Source organism: Echinops telfairi, unplaced genomic scaffold, assembly GCF_000313985.2.
Source record: "Echinops telfairi isolate 266 unplaced genomic scaffold, ASM31398v2 ScPeMD7_7468;HRSCAF=8506_1, whole genome shotgun sequence".
NCBI classification, from domain to species: Eukaryota; Metazoa; Chordata; class Mammalia; order Afrosoricida; family Tenrecidae; genus Echinops; species Echinops telfairi.
Window position 1 is genome coordinate 5,375,561 of NW_022111370.1, and position 8,999 is coordinate 5,384,559.

The window sequence follows — 8,999 nt, forward strand, 5'->3', positions numbered from 1 at the left end:
TATTTTCGTTGCTACTTCATCACTGTCATTTTGCTACTGTTAAGTTTCGGGCGACCCCTGTGAAAGGGTCGTTCAACCCTCAAAGGGGTCGAGACCCACAGATTGAGAACCGCTGGATCTAGCGTCTAGATCTAGCCTGCTATAAAGGCTAAACACATGACGTCAAGGTAGTAAACAAAAGAACAAAACATAGACCTTTAGGATAGTGGTTAAGGTACAGTAATGTGGAATGCCTTAGAGCAGGCACTACTGTCTTTCAACCCTTCTCCTTTTTTCTTTTTCTAAGGGACTATATCTGACAGAAGGAGCACACGCTGTGCTGCTAACATCAAGGTCAGCAGTTCAAATCCACCAGTCTCCATAGAGGGAAAAGTTGAGCCTTTAAGCACCCGCAAAGCATTTTACCCCATCTAACCTTATAAACAGCCCATGTGAAGTTTACTTCCTTCTAAGGTGAGGAAGCTTAGGCAGGCACTGGCAGTATTGCTATAGTATTGTATGAATATGCCATGATATATTCCTAAATTCCATGTATATTGCTGTAGTAGCATCATCTTTTATTGATCCGTCTTTAAAAAAACATTCTCACTTGTTCAATATACCACCAAATTACCTAACTGTAATATGGGAATTTTTGTCTTCCTGGAATAAAAGCAGACTATAGGTGCATAGTTAGTTGCTGTGCACCTTCTTCATTCTCTCAAATGCCTTTCCTGAGCCCTGAGTTCTGTACATGTCTGATACTGTGTTAGGAACTGAAGGAGATTAAGAATGTATTGAAGGCAGCAAAATACTGTATTTTGACACACAAAAAACTCCTGTAATATGCCTTTCGGAAAACTACAACCCCCTCCTGAACCAGTCTCTTAGACACACTGTGCATGTTATATCTGTGGGCTCTTATGCAAAAAATACGGTAGTTTGTTTTTTTCAAAACCATTTTTTTGGGAGTAATACAGATAACATTCCATAGTTCAAGCATGTCAAGCAGTAGTGTATAATTGCTACCACAATCCATTTCAAAACATAGTTGTTAAGAACCTTTTAGTTAGACCCAATTCTTGGGGAGGATATGTTCAAAAGAAACCCTGCCCAGTTGTGCAGGATTCTCACAGTTGTTAGGTTTGAGCACATTGTAAACAACCGCTGTGCCAATCCATTGCTTTCCTTATTATCCGCTGACCCTCTACATTTCCAAGCCTGATGTCCTCCAGTGACTGGTCCTTCCTGATAACAAGTAGAGTGCATGAGATGAATCCTCACCAACCTCACTTTTTAAAAAAAAATTTAAAGATCATTTCATTGGGGGCTCTTCCAGCTCTTATAACAATCTATACATCAGTTGCATCAAGCATATTTGTACATATATTGCCATCGTTATTTTCTAAGTATTTTCTATTTTGGTATCAGCTCCTCTTTGCCTCCCACCCCCCACCCTAGTGACCCTTTGATTAATTATATATTATTATTATTATTTTCACATCTTACACCAACTGCTGTCTCCATTTCCCCACGCTTTCAGTTGCTTGTCCCCCTCTGGGAGTGGTTATCATTGGGATAAGTTCACCCTTCTTCCCTTCCACTCCCCATCTTCCCCTTACCCTCCTGGTATCGCTACTCCCATTTCTGTTCCTGAGGGGTTTATCTGACCCAGGTTCGGTGTGTCGTGAGCTCTTACTGTGTATATTCTCCGGCCTAACCTGCAGTGAAAGGCAGGACTGGGGTCATAATAGTCGGGGGTGAGGAAGCCTCAACGAACCAGAGGAATATTGTGTTTCATGCTATACTGTGCCCGGGTTGAGTCATCCTTTCCTTATGACCCTTCTGTGAGGGGATGTCCCATTGTCTACAGATGGGTTTTGGGTCTCCTCCAAATCCCCTCTTTCTCAACAATACAGTTTTTGTTTGTTTTGGGTCTTCTGACGCCTGTTATCCCATCCTGTCAGACACCTCACGATCACCCAGTCTGATGTCCTTCTTCCATGTGGACTTGTTGTTTCTCTGCTAGATGGCTGCTTGTTCACCTTCAAGCCTTTAAGGCCCTAGGCACTATATCTTTTGATAGCAGGGCACCATCCACTTTCTTCACCACATTAGCATATGCACACATTTGTGTTCAGCGATTGTACCTGGAGGGTGAGCATCACAGAATGCCAGCTTGTTAAAAAAATTTTTTCTTACATTGAGGGAGGGCTTCAGCAGACAGCCTCACTTGTGAAGGAGCATTCTGACTGTATTTCCTCCCAGATAAATTTGTTCCTTCTTTTAGCAATCCATGAAGAATTGTCAATATTCTTTGCCAGCACCATAATTCACAGGCATCAGTTCTTCTCGTCTTCCTTATTCATTGTCCAGCATGACGTGATTGAAAATCCCATGGCTTGCATCAGGCACAATTTCATCCTCAAAGTAACATTTTTGATCTTTAAAATTTCTAAGAGTTTTTGTTTGTTTTTTGCCAAAGCAGTTTTTCCTAATACAATATATCATGCTGATATAAAGCCATATGGAAAACTGTTTTTAGCACAACGCAATGTATTCAAAACAAGCTATGTTCACGGACTTTCATCTTGGAAAGCGGTCATCCTGAATGGCATAAATAAGGTAATGATTGTGAAGTTTGGTACCTAGCTACAGTCCATGGGATAACTAGGAAGCTCCAAACCCGTGCAGTTTGTTAGGGTCCACAGAGAAACCTCGCTCACACACACATACACACACAGCAGCAAAGAGTCAAGCCACAGTTTTATTAAAGCATAGAGTCACATCGAAAGAAATGAAGGGAGTCACTGTTGAGAGTTGAGAAGGACCATGTTAAGTATAGAATTGGATAGACTTCACTCTAGGAGCCAAACCAGGTCCCCCCCTCCAGGTGAGAAGGGACTTTGTCCAGGGGACTTAAAAATGGGAGGGTGTTGCTGCTCTGCAGATAGTCAAGCAGCTTTCTAATTAGTTGCTCTGTGTTCGTCTTTGGGTCTCTCACATTTCCTTCAGTTTTATATGGGCTGCTGCTATAGGTCAGCATGTCTCAGAATGTTCAGGATTATCTCCCAAGTACAGTCCTGTTTGAGAATTTTCACTAAGACCTGGCTTCAAGGTTAAGGTGTTTGCTAAGCCAGTCTCACAGAGTCCGATGTTCATTCCCTTAGCAGGCAGAGCGGGAGCCCCTGTTCTGTCCCTTTCCGTGATGTCATTCTGGTTTGTTTCTTTGTTTTCCTGTTGCAAGGATACTACTCATGTGCTTCCACTGCATTTACCAATACACTTCTCTAGTGATGGAGACTGAGAATGCTTCTAGCAGCCTACCATCACACATGAAGCTAATTTACATACATGTTTGTTTTCTTAGATGCCATCGAGTCAATTCTGACCCATAGCAACTCTATGCACAACAGAACAAGGCACTGCGTGGTCCCATGCCATCTTCACAGTTGTTCCTATGTGTGAGTCTATTGTGACACCCACAATGTCAGCCCTTCTTCTTAAGGGGTCTTGGTCTGTTTTGCTGCCCCTCTACTGTACCAAACATGATGCTTTTCTCCAGGACTGGTCTCTCTTGACAACATGCTCACCAAGTCTTACTCTGACTGTACTACTTTCAAGATAGATCGCTTTGCCCTTTTAGTAGTCCATGGTACTTGGAAGATTCTTCTCAAGCACCACAATTCAAAGATGTGGATCTAAGCAAGACAAAATCCTTGACAATTTCAACCTATTCTACATTGTTCATGATGTTACATATTGGTCCAGTTGTGAGGATTCTGATCTTATTGACATTGAGTTGTAATCCATATTGAAGGCTGCAATCCTTGATCTTCATCAGCAAGTGCTTCAAGTCCTTGCTTTCAGCAAGCAAGGTTATGTCATCTGTATATTGAAGATTGTTAAGGCTTTCTCCAATCCTGATGCCACACTCTTCATATAATCCAGCTTCTCTGATGATTTGCTCAGCATATAGATTGAACAAGTATGGTGAGGGGATAAAACCATGACACATACCTTTCCTGATTTCAACCCATGCAGTATTCCCTTGTTCTATTTGCACAACTGCCTCTTGATCCGTGTACAAGTTCTGCATGAACACAATGAAGTGTTCCAGAATTCACATTCTTCTCAGGGTTACATAGAATGTTATTTTTAAATATATTGAACCAAGATATATTGCTCTAGAATTTTTGGCCATTGATTCTATTTCTGCCCTTAGAGTTACACTTAGGATACTTAGTCCCTTGTCTTTATACTGCTCTTTTGAATATTTGAAAACTGCTCATAATGAAGGGTCATATAAAATAAATGAATAGGGAGACCACAACTGGATCAATGGATTGAAAGGGACATGTCTGGACACTTTCAGGAAATGGGGAGCTAACATCAAGTACAAGGAAGAAGAAATCTCCTGGTGTTGATTGTAGTGATGGTTGTACAACGCTTATGAATGTGATTGAGCTACTGAAATATAGGATTTGCAAATTGTATGTTGATGAAATTGTTAGAAAAACAGCCTAATATTAGTAATTGAATAGGAGAGCCATCCAAGAATGTAGATTTATGTGAAGGACACATTCTAGAAGAAAACACCATCAGGCATCAGAGGAATGTAAATTCAAAGGAATATAAAAAATGTGCTTTATATTCAGATTTGCTATTTATGTTGTTTGCATGGCAATTCGTTTCTGAAGTGTTTGAACAGCATGACTAGTGAAATCTGTAGGAAAAGACCTGAGTTATCTGTTCAAGAGAGATGCTTGAGAGTATGCTCATTAACAAATTGCTGAAGAGGTCAGAGATAGATGCCAATTCATGATACCATCAAGACTTCAAACTAGCTCCTTTTGACTGAACCCCTGCTAAGAATGAGGTATTAAATGGGTGTGTTAGTTTGGGTAGAATAGAGAAATTCATAGACACGTGTATAAGAAAGAGTTTATATACAAGAGCAATTGAATATTGAGAAAATATTCCAGCCCAGTCCAGATCAAGTCCATAAGTCCGATATTAGCCCATAGGTCCAATACCAATCTAGAAAGTCCTCTTCAGACTCACGAAACACATGCAATGACGCCAAATGCAAGAACACAGGCCAGTGGGTGGATAGTCTTGTGAATCCAATGACAGTGGAAGCATCATAGCACTGATGTGGGTCTCCACGTGGCTCTTCCATTTGCTGCCATCAGCATGTGTCTTATCAGTATAGAGTCTCTCAGGGGGTGAGCAGAGAGAGAGTGTGTCTCTTGCCTCCAAGGAGGAAATACAAGAGTTCCCAGAAGCCTCCGGAGAAAGCCATGCCCACAAGAGGCCTCATTGGCTATATGCAGGTTTACAGATTAGACTCTATCCCTACACTCTTAATCCTCAAGTTGACACCAGATTCTGTAATTACCACACTCAACTTCTATGAATCTGTTTGAAAATTCATTGCAATGAACACACAGAACTCACAGATAATTCTTTTGATTAGAGGGTTTATTAGGGAAATTTACAGGTTAAAATTCAGGTGAGAAATGCCCAGGGTTCAGTTCACAGCCAAGATTGTTGCTTTTTTTTTTCTTTTTTGGCATATAATCTACATATACAATTCAATAGTTCAATCATATTAAATTGATATGTACAATCACCTCCACAATCAATTTTACAAGACAGCTTCTTTCCTGTGCTACAGGCAAGCCGCTCTCTGCCCTACTCAGACAATGTTACAAAACTCTTTTAGGCCAGCCAATAAGTGTTCAAAGGGCATGCCACTGTAAACCTCAGCCCTCCACTCTGTGGGTTATCAAAACCCAGTGTGATAGATAGGTTTATTGTGCCAACCTGGCCAATAGCATGTGGGATTAATAAAGTCACAGTTTGATTGGAGGGCAAAGAGATCGAGCCTCAGCTCTCTGTCTCTTGCTCACTAGTGATCAAACCAATGTGCAGCTGTCATAGCTAGTTCGCTGCCTCAACTTGTCAGCTACACTACCTATGGGACACGCAACCCGCGGATTGTGTCACTAGAGCTTGAGGTTCCTTCGAGAACTGCTGTGCCACGCTGCTGGTGGCTACATCGCTTGAGCTTGGGACTGTCAGATCCTGTCATCTGGCTGACTGTTGGTGACCTGCCCTGCTGTTTGCTTCCTGTGGCCTGACTGACTGCATTGCTCTATGGAAGACTCAGCTGTCTGCTTCCTTGACCTTGGACCCAGCAGCCCTTGTGAGTTGAAGGACTTCCAGTATATTAACTGTTCCACAGAAGTGAGTTGAACTGAGCCCTCTGTACTGCCCTATAGACTAATTAGGTGTCCTGGTTTTGTTTCTCTAGAGAACCCTGTCTAACACACCCAGCTTCTCCAATTAAGTATCCAGAGCCATCCCGGCCCCAAAGCTGGCCGCCTGCTCACAAGCACTCAGCTATACTTCCTCTGTGGACCGAAAACCACCACTGTCTATTGCTCTAGCTTCTGGTTCTGCCTATTGCTGCTCCTCTGCTGTATTCTCACTCAAGGAAGTTCACTGCACAGGAATCTTGAGACCTAAAAGACATGCTCCATTCTTGACTACTCTTCCTGCTTCTGAGCTGGCTCATTTTATACCCGGCAGATGGCAATCACGATTAACCCTGCTAACACAGCTGAATCAAATAATCCTATCAGTAGCTTCCTCTACCTCAGCGGTTCTCAACCCATGGGTCATGACCCCTTTGGGGGTCGAATGACCCTTTCACAGGGGTTGCCTGATTCAGTAACAGTAGCAAAATTACAGTTATGAAGTAGCACCAAAAATAATTTTATTGTTGGGAGTCATCACAACATGAGGAACTGTTTTAAAGGGTCACAGCATTAGGAAGATTGAGAACCACTGCTCTACCTCTTTACCAGACCTATCAGGAAAACAAAGGTCATTTTGTGGAGTTACAAAGGCTATGACAAGAAGAGCCATATCAAGTAATTCACTACATTGATATGTGTATTTACCTTTGCTGTAAATATATTCATGAATGTGGTGGAGCACCAGAGGGCAAAGTTATGAAAATTCTTAGACATAACCATACAGGTTGAGGGAATGAGTTGCTGGACCTCAGGTACTAGGAACTTAGTCTCTTAGGCACTGAGGTCAATTGGCATAACGCACAATGTCATTTTCTACATCCTACTTTGGTAAGTAGTGACAAGGTCTCAAAACTTATGAGCAGCATCTAAGATACAACATGGTTTCTCCCTCAGAGGTAAGAAGACTGAGGAAAATGGAAAGACATGGAAACAATTAGCCCAAGAACTAATAGACCATACAAACAATCTCCACAACACAGAGACCAGAAGAACTACTGAGACTACCACAACCAACTGCTCTGAAAAGGATCACATCAGCAGGTCCTGATAGATTAGGAGAACAATATGGAGAAAAACTCAAGATTACAACAAAGACCAGGCAGAAATCATCAGCTATTTGAGATAATAAGTCAGCATTCACCCAAGGACAGAGTCCTGAGGGTTAGGAAAAAAGCTGGCATGGAAACAAACACAGGAAGGCATTTGTGGGGATTGCAATGTTTATGAATGGTTGAATGTAAGACATGATCTGCTTTATATACCTTTAGTTACATCAAAATCGTTTTTTAGTCTTTTTTATTAAAGAACTACGTGGAATCAAATTTGACATCCTGAAAAATAAGGACGCTAGGGAGCAATGTGGAAAAGGGGGGTGAGAGTGTGATCAAAACCAGCCCAGTGTACGTGCAGAAACTTCACTTGGTGTAAGTCTTGCTGTGTGTATTCTGAACAACAAACAAGAAAAGTTTTAAATAAATAATAATGAAGTGTGCTACTCCGGGGTGACTAGAGAAACATTCATAGACACTTGTAGGTGTATAAAAAAGAGCTTTAACAGAGAGGACCATAGGGCTGGCTGCACCACGAGATACAGACATAACATCCCTCACTGACCCATAGCATAAGGTGACCACACGTCCGCTTTTGGCAGACAATCCCTATATAAAATGTCCCGCGGCGTTGTTAAAAAGTCCCGATTTTGGAAAGAATGCACGACAAGCTAGGGATCGGTCTATTTGGTCCATATAGACCAAATTTTTAATCAAGAACACCCACCCCACCCCCGGTCAATGGTGTCCCGCTTTACCAATGTTAAAATCTGGTCACTTTACCATAGCGCTATAGGGGACAACACTGGAGACATTGGGAATTATACCCAATCTGACCCCATCACTTTGGGGCCAAACACTAAGGCCATGCAACAGAGCAGCAAGGAGACCAAAACAATGAATTCCTCAGGGAATGCTAAAATTAGACTTTGGGGCCAGGGCGTGTTACCCCATCAGAAAACACTCCTAAAGGTCAACAAACAGACCTGGAACTATTTATAGGCTTTTTTTTTTTTTGTCATTGTTTTGTCTTGTTTTCTGCTCATTATTGTCTCTACATGTCTGTCTAGATAAGATAGGTGGGATGAACAACCCAGAGGAGAATACAATGGGACCAATGTTTGGGGGAGGGGGCATGGGAGATGGGGAGGAAGGGGAAAGGTAGTAGGTGTTAACAAACCCAGGGACAAGGGAACAACAAGTGACCAAAAATCGATGGCAAGGGCGTGGGATACCTGGTGGGGCTTAATCAAGGGCAATGTAGCTGAGAGGAATGACTGAAACCTGAATGAAGGCCAAACATGATAGGAGGGCAGGAGGAAAGTAAAGGAAATAGAGGAAAGAACTAAGAGGCAAAGGACGTTTATAGAGGTATAAATACAGGCATGTACATATGTAAATATATTTATATATGATAGGGAATTAGATCTATGTACATAAGTTTACATGTTAAGTATTAAAGTAGCAGATGGGCATTGGGCCTTTACTCAAGTACTCCCTCAACGCAAGAACACTTTGTTCTGTGATGTTCACCTTCCCGACACAATCACCGAAAACAAAAATGGGTGAAAGCAAATGTGAAAAAAGCTGATGGTGCCCAGCTATCATCTGGGGTCTTAAAGGCTTGAAGATAAACAAGCAGCCA